Raw genomic sequence first — 10,135 nt, 5'->3', positions numbered from 1 at the left:
TATAAATTAATCCCTATTCCTACTCGCAGCCTCAGGCAATGACTAATCCACTTTTGGGACAAATACTTTTAATCTATGTGAAAATAGTGCAGATTTCCAAAACTCTAACAATCGCCAATATTGGTATTTGCGTGAGCCCCGTTCACATTGATTAAAGATATCCTGCTGGGTAGCCCCCTCTTCCTAGCTGCTGCCTATTTCCTGACCTCAAATAGCCCTGGCCTTGAAGAGTTAAAGTGTTGCTATCCGGCAAATGGCTCTCACAGACTCCCACTGAGAAAGTAAGAATGGGAACAGGAAAGCAAAGGGAAAGCTGGTCAATTTCTCGTTAGCCCTGCTCCGTGGTGCTCATCTGTCCTGCCCTGAATACCTTTTCTTGCTCCAGATGTGTGGGCTGGTACTTACTTTTATGGCTCCCTTAGATAATTATCTTTTCTCCTCTGACATGCCCCTGGAAAAGAGTGCCTGTTGTTTTCTAAGGTGCTGCTCAATTTCTTCTAAATGCTTCGGGAAACTCTGGCAGACCGTCCTCATTGTTTCCATCTCAGGGACTGTGCACTGAGAACAATTAGAAAGAGCTGAGAAGGAAGGTCTTTCTGAATCACTGCAAGAGTTCACCACAGTGGCACCTGCCTTCCCACCTGGGCTTACCTGTTCGCGACGAAGCCCTGCTGCTAATGTGTCAGAAAGAGAATAGGGAAAGCCCAGCCTTTGGCTTCGTCAAGCAAGTAGAGGCAGTATGTGGCTGGGACAGGAGGGCAGCCATTGTTGGATGGCCCTTGGAGACATTATGTCCCAGAGACAAGAAGGCGCTCTGGAAGACTAGGGGGAGGTAGGGTGCGAGGATGTAGACAGGAGAGGAGGAGGGAAGGGCCAGAATAGTGCGAGCCTGTGCTTAGAATTGTTGAGTTTTGTTTAATCTTGTTTCACTTTGGTACTGAGTACTGCCTCACTCTGAATCTCAGTAACACTGAACATGTTTGTTCGGATGGTACGTATTTGATTAGAGAAAGTCTGCTTAGAATAATTTTTATTAGCCTTAGCTTTGCTTAACCACAGTCTCTGGTGGTTGAAATCTGTAGGATCAGCCCCACCCAGCTGACAAGCCCATTCAGAGTGAGGTAGGCATAGATTAGGCATCCCATCCTCCATGGACTGGAATTGAAAATTGAACTCTGTCCTTCCAATCCTGCTTCTCATTGTTCCTGATGTGAATCAATCTTTAAATCTTACTTTCTCTGTACGACGATGCTGTTGCCTTGGTTTCCTTATTTAAATATCTTCTTGCAGCCACCAAGCCTGGTCTATTTGTCAGGCACTCTGCTGATTTGCTGAGTTCTTACCAGCTATCCTCTTTGTTTTCTAGCCCTGGTTGGATCATGCTTTAAATAGATCCATGATCCAGAACCCCAGAATCTCTACCCATCTGACTTTGAGTAATATTAATGCTAGCTGGACCCTAATGCTAGATCTACCAGGTCCTCCATTTTAAACTCCTCCCTGATTAGTGTGTAGTGTCTGGTCGTTGCCTACTCACCATCTCTCCCTCCTGTATTCATAATTACAGAATTCTAATATCTTAGGGGCACTGAGCATTTAACTAAAAACCTACATTTCCCAGTATCCCTTGCAGATAGGATGGCAATGAGATGGAAGTGGAGGTGGTGGAGTGGGGCTTCTGGGAAACTTTTTTTTTTTTTTTTTTTTTGGGAAACTCTTTAAAGGAAAAATTTCAATGGCAGGATGCTTTTAACCTTTTCTTCTTCTTCCTCCTTCAGTGGAGACCAGCCTTTCAGCTATGTTAATTCCTCCCACCCCTTTTTCTAGGAAGTTCCAGATTTCTTACCTTTCACCCCCAAACCACATGGCCATGCTCTTAGCAACCATATGGCTATTTTTACTGGTATTGTCATAATGGAAATACTGTCCTGAGTGATATTCTGATATTGAAACTCTCCATCATTTTGCTTTGAGAGTTCGGTTTTGATTCTATCCTCATTTTTATACATGAACAACATTTTACAGAGCAAAACTCTCCAATTATTGTCGCTTCGGTGTGAGTCCATTTGAACCAGTTAGAGGAGTATTTGAAGGTTATTGATGTCGGCAAGAGTGCTTGAAAGGTGACTACAGTTATGGTTCTTAAAACTAGAAAAGATCATACAGACCATGGAGGACTTCTTTTTATAAATAAGTGTTCTGACACAAAGAGTTAACTAACTTGTCCCAGGTCAAAACATGGTAGATTTCAAACCCAATTCTCCTGATTCATTTCTTTTCTTCTCAAGATCTAGCTGAGTCACAGCAGGGACTACAGTGTAGCTAGTCATACGGAGAAGTTATTTGTCCCTAAGGAATGAGCCGATTGGTCTTAGTAGATTCTTACAAGGTGACCAAGTTCTAGGGACTGTGAGGCCAGGGCCATGGAAATATGGTGCTCAAGTAGGCTGAACGTTATAAACGTTGAAATTTATGCTTCATCTAGATATTTTGGGATAACCCTTTGTGATTGGAAGGCATGAAGGCTGGGATTTAGGAATAACTGACGGTGTATAGCTCCCTGTGAAGGGAGCGATGTGGAAGATTCTGAAATGCTGCCATCTCCCGGTCACTTGGAAACACTGAAACTATCAATACATTTCTGCTTTAGAACACATACAGAAGTTTCAGAAAAAAGGAAACCTTAGTCAAGCAAACAAAAAAAGAGGCTGTTTTGAATTCTTTTTTTTCCAATATAAGGGCTAGGTTATAACTCAAATACAATGCAAGGTCTACTCTACTGACCCAAGCTGGGCCTTAAAACAAACTTTATCTTCAATAGTAAGAGCAACAATATTGACCCTTCACTTTTGAATTGGTTCATATTACTTTTCAGTGGCCATGGCTCACGGGCCCAGCCGCTCCGCGGCATGTGGGATCTTCCTGGACCAGGGCACGAACCCGTGTCCCCTGCATCGGCAGGCAGACTCTCAACCACTGCGCCACCAGGGAAGCCCGGCTCATATTACTTTTTAAAATTTGTATGATTTTCTTTTTCTTTAAATCTAAATAATAAACATTATAGATGGATCTTCTAATATCCAAAACTCTTATTTCATATACAGCTCATTTTCTTTTCTGGAAAGATTTTATTTTGAATTAACAAATTATTGTGAAGAAATCACTTATATAAGAAATTAATCATATCAGCAAACCATTATCATAGATAACCCACGAGAGCACACCCTCTCTGTGACTTTCTTCTGAAGTTTTAAACACAGTTTTGGTTTTTTATACTTTATTATTTTAAACAAAATATAAAGCCAACTATGGTTTAATTTATATTTCCTTATGAAATTTATCTTAAAAATGTAAATTAGAAAAATAATATTTTTTCAGGATATGTTAGATCAATAATCTGGTTTTCATCATGGAAACTGGAGTACCTAACTGTAGGATTTAATATTTTTCCCCTTATAGCCTCTTAAAATGTCACCTTCTCCAGCTGTCTTTCATCCCTAACATTTGCCTACATGAACTATATAGTCAAGTAGATGTTTATTCCCTTAGAGCTGAGTTTTTCAACTTCGACATTGTTGACATTTTAGGTCAGAGAATCCTTTGTTGGGAGGGATGTCCTATGTATTGTACGATGTTTAGCACCGTCCCTGACCTCCACCCACTAAATGCCAATAGCACCTACCCCAGTTATGACAGCCGAACATGTCTCCAAACATTGCCGAATGTCGCCATGGCTGGGGTAAAATTACCCCCAATTGAAAACCACTGCATTTACAGTCTCTCAACTAACATCAATGATGATGACTCCTACCATTCTCCAGGATTTGAACCTTGGTCTTTTTACCCCAAAGGACCCCAGCTATACATTAGCTTTTGTTCTTTTCTCTCACTGAAACTTAGCATATTATACCTAGAATTGATCTCAACACCTTCTTTTACTAGTTCAACCCTTATTTTATCTTTCATATAATCACTTTCTATATTCATATTACATTTGTATAGATTTCTATATCTTGAAGGACCATGTAGTAATTTGCCTTATCTTTCAAGTAATCACTTTCTCATGTTACTGTTACACTTACATAGATTTAGATGTTTTAAAGCTGGACACATCTTTGGAGTGGATTGTCCAAGGATTTGGTGTCAGCTAAACTTGAATGTGACTCTGGACTTAGGAGTTGTGGGAAGTTGGAAAATTAAACTCTCTCAGTTCTTGTTTCCTCATCTGTGAAAGAGGGAGGACTTGGCACATTTATGGCATGGATGAAAATAGGGGGTATTTGACACAGCATAAAGTGCTTGGTATAGCACTCAGTAAATATTTGTGGAATTAACAGAATGGGAAGGTAACACAGAAGGCACCGAAGAGTAGGCACCCGGGAAATCGTAGTTGCCTTTCATTCTCCTTTGAACAGCTATAGTCCTACGTTACATGTGCTACCTTGTTTTTCCACCCTGTCTATACATGTAGTTTCATGTTTGATACTCTTTAATTTTTTAAATCAATGGCTAGCCTTGATAGCCTAGATTATTTCTGACCTGAGAATTGCTGAAGAGGGTTCATTGGAAGGACTTACTAAATGCTTGTCGATTTACCAGGAGCTGAACAGGGTTGGGGGTCCTTCAGTCCTCAGTAACCTCAATGTTCACTTTTAAACAAGCTTAGCAAAGGAAGACCAAAAGTTCCTCTATATGACATGAGAAGTTCTATATTTAAGACCTGAACAATAATAAAATAGTAACAAAAATCGGTAACCACCGATGCTCTCATTTAATCCGAAAACGATCCTGCATCGATGACATGAATAGTCTCCCTATTTTACAAAGCAGGAGCTAGGCTCAGAGAGATGAAATGGCTTGTGCAAGATTATACAGCTAAGTGAACACGAGACAGAATTTTCAGTTAGACTGAACTGAAGAGGAGGTACAGGTGCATTGATGCTTAGAACCTTACGTATGAATGCACTGTCCTCTACCCCTCTGTAAAATGGGGGTGGGTAATAAAATGTGCCTTCCTTCCTTCATAAGGTGACCGGAAGTATCAAATAAGAAGAAATTTGTGAGAATATATTTTAAATAAAAAACAGTCTACAAATATTAGTCATGATGTGAAATGGAAAGGTGTGTCCCGAGAGCTCACATTCGGAAGGGAAGGCTGAACTTTATCCCTGAGGTATTTGTCGTTGCTGCGTCTGCTTCTCCATCTTTGCAGAGGTAAATACTGACAGAATACAGCTCCCTCACTGGGGTGTCCTGAAGGACTTTCAAAGCCTTCCTGAACTGGGCTTCCAGATGGTTATGTGAGTATGAACAGGGCCTACAGGCTGAAGACACAAAGCTGGGGCTTTGCCTCGCCCCGTGTCAGGGGAGATGGTGGTGACAGCAGACACCACAGTGGGCAGGCGCAGCTTGGCAGGGGCCCCCTGGGTAGATACCAGGGAAACGTGTCTGCAGAGACAGATTTGGTGAGGGGCTGGGCCTTGTTACTTGCAGCTGAACAGCAATGCCAGGGCCTACGCTCACATGTGTTAAGTCTGAACAGAAACATCATTGAGCTGTCTTGCTTCTGTTCCCAGTCCTGGTTCTGCTGTGGTAACAGGGGCACACGTAGTGCATTCTAAAGTTGCTTCTCTAGAATCCATTCCCAAGACCACAGCACTCTGAGCAGCTGATGCCAGTTTGCAGAACATCTGGATTGTCACAGACTTGGAGCATTTACGTTAGCATCTGGAGGAAGGTTTCCCATCTCAGATTCTGCCCTAGGTGGTATTTGACCCAAAGCACTACATCTTGGCCTTACTTGGGGAGTATCGCCGGCCACTTAATCTAGATGGGGAATGGACCTTCCAGATGTTTGGACAAGGTCGCCTGTATAGGGCATGGCTTCACTGGGCTTGGGGACGTGCTGTGGGACACTTCTTTTGCATCAGTAAGGCGTTGTTAATATCAGGACAGAGTTTACCGCCTTCTGTTCCTCTTGGGGCCTCCGAGTCAACATGAAAGGACTTGTCTTGAGCACGATCAATTCCAGGTGATCTCTGAGACTCACAGTGGTGGCTTTGTACATATACTGCCCCAGCTCGCTCAGGCCTCAGGAACCCATCCTTCACTTCTGTGATGTGCATCACCATAAGACCCAGAGGGCAATCAGTGTAAAATTGAGTCACTGGTTTCCTGTTACAAGGAGTAAAACATGAAACAAAGGAAGAGGAATGAACATCTCTTAAAACGAAATAACAATCTGATTGTGAGATGCATCTTCACTAAGGGGAAGAAAATCCAGAAGGGAATGCATATGCCTTAAATGCCACACTTAGAAAACAATAAACACCACAATTTATACATCTGTGTATATGTACTGTAATGGACAGAATGTTACATTCCCCTTCCACCATGCTATGTAAACATTAGGAGACCCAAAGATTCAACAGAAGGGTTGAAACTCGCTGAAGATGGACAAAACAGACTTTGCAACCTCTCACTTTTTCTATATTTGTTTTGGTGCAAGATTTGTGCCACAAGCTGTGAAGGACTCCCAGTACATCATTATTCTTTACAATTTCCAGATAATGTCTAAGCAATTACTATTCTGGAATGTAAGCTTCATATAAAATGGTTGCTATTCCCTTTCTTGTAACTCTGGAATGAAATTATACGTTAGAGCACTAGAACAAAATTATCGGTTAAAGCCCATTTATTCGTATGCTGGTAGGTTCAAGTCAGTCTGGTCCAAATGAAAATAAACAACCACCAACATAAAGGGTCCCTAAAAAGTAGAGAGAGTGATTTCCTCTAAAAGGGATATAGTTATATTATAACTGTTACCTTTAGTTAACTGTACTTTGTAAAGCACAAAAAACACAAAAATAAACAAAAATAACCTCTGAAACTCATTTAAGTGAATTTGTGAAGAAACCAGATTATGAAAACTTCTCTTTGATGGTGAGATCAAATGGTGGAATTGGGCATATTTCTCTCAGGAGTAGAGCCTTATTTATCTTGTGTTTTAGAAGCCAAATACATGCATCTGAATCATTTTGAGCAAGTCGCCAAGAAAATGTGGTCCAATTTACAGATGGTTTCGTTTCTTCAGGAGGCTAAAAATCTTTCCTGCCTATAAACCACCTTTCTGACAACTCGATAATAAACTCTCAAAATTGAGTTTGCAAATTCTCTTTTTAAAATAATTAATTAATCAATTAATTTTGGGCTGCGTTGGGTCTTTGTTGCTGTGCGCAGGCTTTCTCTAGTTGCGGTGAGCAGGGGCTACTTTTCTTTGCGGTGCACAGACTTATTGTGGTGGCTTCTCTTGTTTCGGAGCACGGGCTCTAGAGCTCAGGCTCAGTAGTTGTGGCACACGGGCTTAGTTGCTCCGTGGTATGTGGGATCTTCCCAGACCAGGGCTCGAATCCGTATCCCCTGCGTTGGCAGGCAGATTCTTAATCACTGCGCCACCAGGGAAGTCCCGGGTTTGCAAATTCTAACCATTCTCTTAGGGTTGTAGGAATTACATGATACAAAGGATGAGACATTGCCTAGTCCAGGATGGCTATGATAGATGATTAAGCAAATAGACAAATACAAAGGTGCATCGTTTAGCACTCCCACACCCTCACACCTAATATGTAATATGAAGGTTGGCATGACTTAGGGGAAGACGATATGGCCTCTGGCAAGAGTAATGGACTTAGTACCTGCACCCTCAGGCCAACCCAACCCAGTTCCTGAAACTACCGAGGCCAAGACAGGTAGAACTTCAGAAGCTTCATCACCTCCAATAGGATTTTCCCTATGCTCTTAATAGGCACAAGGAGCCATAGCTCTTCCCTACTCCACTAGATTGGGGCCTTGGCTTACCCCTACCTTACCCCTACCAGTCCCTTTCCCCTAGCTATATCTTATTATTTAAACCCTTGCCTACTGGGCGGATCCTGTACCAAACCACCACGAATCCCCTCGTGAGTGTGTCATGCCCCTTAGACTGCTGATTCCCTCATTCTGCCAATCCTGTAGCTCGGGGTGGGGGGTTAATCTCTCTAGAATGTATGCTACTAAGATCCAGTTTGCTCCCATAGCTGAGTCATCTAGAAAATCTGGAGCCAAGACTACTGGGTTAAGATTCTGACTCTCCTACTTACTAGTTGTGTGGTCTTGGGCATGCCACTTACCCTCTCTGTGTCTGTCTCCTCATGGGGAAAAGAATAAATAGGCTGATGATATTGTTTGTGGGGTTGCGAAGAGGATAATATCCAATAATACATACGTGAAGAATTTATGTACATGGAAAAGATGATGTAATTATATATACATTTTTACTGCAGAACATCATCCTAATATTATATTATCTTTCAGAATTCAATCATTACTAATGTTATTAAATATCATTAATAAGTGTCATTATTAATATTAATACTTACTAGAAATTACCTTTCCTAGCACAGGACTGTCCTCACAGAGTTAAGATTTTACCCTCCCAAGTAGGTAGACCCTGCCCCGGGGAGTTTTGCTTCACCATCTCACGGGTGTGAAACATTTCTGCCTGGGAGGAGAGTGATGCTGCAGGCACTTTGTCCAAACAGTCACCAGGTGGCAGCATTACACCAACCACAGCACAGAGGAGTCAGGGCCCTGACAAGAGTCTCTGGAATGGCTGAAAGCAGTAAGAGAAGTCAACCTGAAGGGTTGCTCTTCTAAGCTGAGTTAGTGATAAAAGCTCTGAATCCTAAGTGGAAAGTTTTTACTTAATGTAGTCTGAGTTCCTAGAGGCTCAGGAAAAAAAAAAAAAAGCCTGTGGAATTGAAATATAAATGAGGGGAGGGAGAAAAAGAAAAGGAATCTTTAAGGGTGTGATGTATGCTGGAGTTGTGCAGAACAAAAGAAATGGTTCAACCTTAGACTGTTTGGAGTTCCCATCTTCCCTGAGCTATTCTACTCTACCTCTTTGCCAAGTTCTTCTCTCTTCCATCCTCCAATGGCAGAAAATTCTGTGACAGCTCCATGGTGAAGTTACATCTCAGGGGCAAATTATCTTAGAATTGGACTGGACATTACAGCTTATGCCAACTCGAATGCCTTTAGGAGCTGGGCAGGTCGCATAGATATGCGAAGCAGCAAGATTCAAGACGATAGGGAGCCGTGTGAATAGTTTGGACTCCAGAGTGTGTGTTCCCCTAAACGCATTTAAAAAAAAATTCATTTGTAGGGCTTCCCTGGTGGCACAGTGGTTGGGAGTCCGCCTGCCGATGCAGGGGACGTGGGTTCGTGCCCCGGTCCGGGAAGATCCCACATGCCACGGAGTGGCTGGGCCTGTGAGCCATGGCCGCTGAGCCTGCGCGTCCGGATCCTGTGCTCCGCAATGGGAGAGGCCACAACAGTGAGAGGCCCGCGTAAGGCAAAAAAAAAAAAAAATTAATTTGTAGAACAAACAAAACCTCTCTATGGGCCAGTCAGTCCCTCATGTTGGAAGCCTGCATGGTGCATCCTACCATCCAGTGCAGGAGTACCTTCCAGAACATTCCTTATAGATGGTCATCTAGCTGGTGTTTGCCCACTTGTGGTGACACAGACCTACTCTTGTGTACTCAGAGGGTATCATACCTTTTAGAAAATGCCTTTTCGTATTGAGCCAAATCTACTGTAGCACTTTCCATCTGTTGCTCATACTTCACTCCGTGGAGTAATACTGGATGGGTCTAACCCATTTTCCCCCGGACAGCTCTCTTGTACTCTCCAGGCCTTTTCTCCTCACCTTAAATCTCCCCAGATCCCCTTAAATCAGCCCTCAGAGGGCAGGGTCTCCAGGCCATTTCTGTTTTGTATTTTGGAATAAGCACTTAATAATGTTTGCTGTAAAACTGGGCGCCCAGAATTCGATTCCGTGACTGGGACATGGTCTGACCAGCATGGAGTGGAGCAGGACTGCCTTCTTCCTTCTTCTCGATATTTCTCTTCTGTCCACACAGCCTACGGTTAGTCTAGTCAGAGGCTGTGTTTGCAGTGTTGGGTTGTACTGAGATCAGTCTCTATTTTGTATTCTCACAGATTGACCTAGCTAGCTTGGGACCATGTTTTCATCCAGTCAAGGATGATTCTGACCTTCATTCTGAAAGCTATTTGTGTTATCTATGGCTTTGAA

General features: G+C 42.5%; 1 pseudogene across 1 annotated transcript; it reads right to left on the bottom strand.

Moving 5' to 3' along the window:
* Window positions 1-426: 426 nt before the first annotated feature.
* On the bottom strand, window positions 427-8,999 carry LOC307191742 (protein ITPRID1-like; annotated as a pseudogene). Its single transcript has 3 exons — window positions 8,938-8,999; window positions 5,227-6,174; window positions 427-558 (listed from the first exon to the last, which is right to left on the bottom strand). The product of its transcript is annotated as a protein ITPRID1-like (transcript).
* Between the last annotated feature and the right edge of the window lie 1,136 nt (window positions 9,000-10,135).

The sequence above is a fragment of the Stenella coeruleoalba genome (assembly GCF_951394435.1).
Source record: "Stenella coeruleoalba genome assembly, chromosome: 9".
Lineage (NCBI taxonomy): Eukaryota > Metazoa > Chordata > Mammalia > Artiodactyla > Delphinidae > Stenella > Stenella coeruleoalba.
Note: the sequence above shows the minus strand (reverse complement) of the source record. Positions and strands in the feature narration are given on the sequence as shown.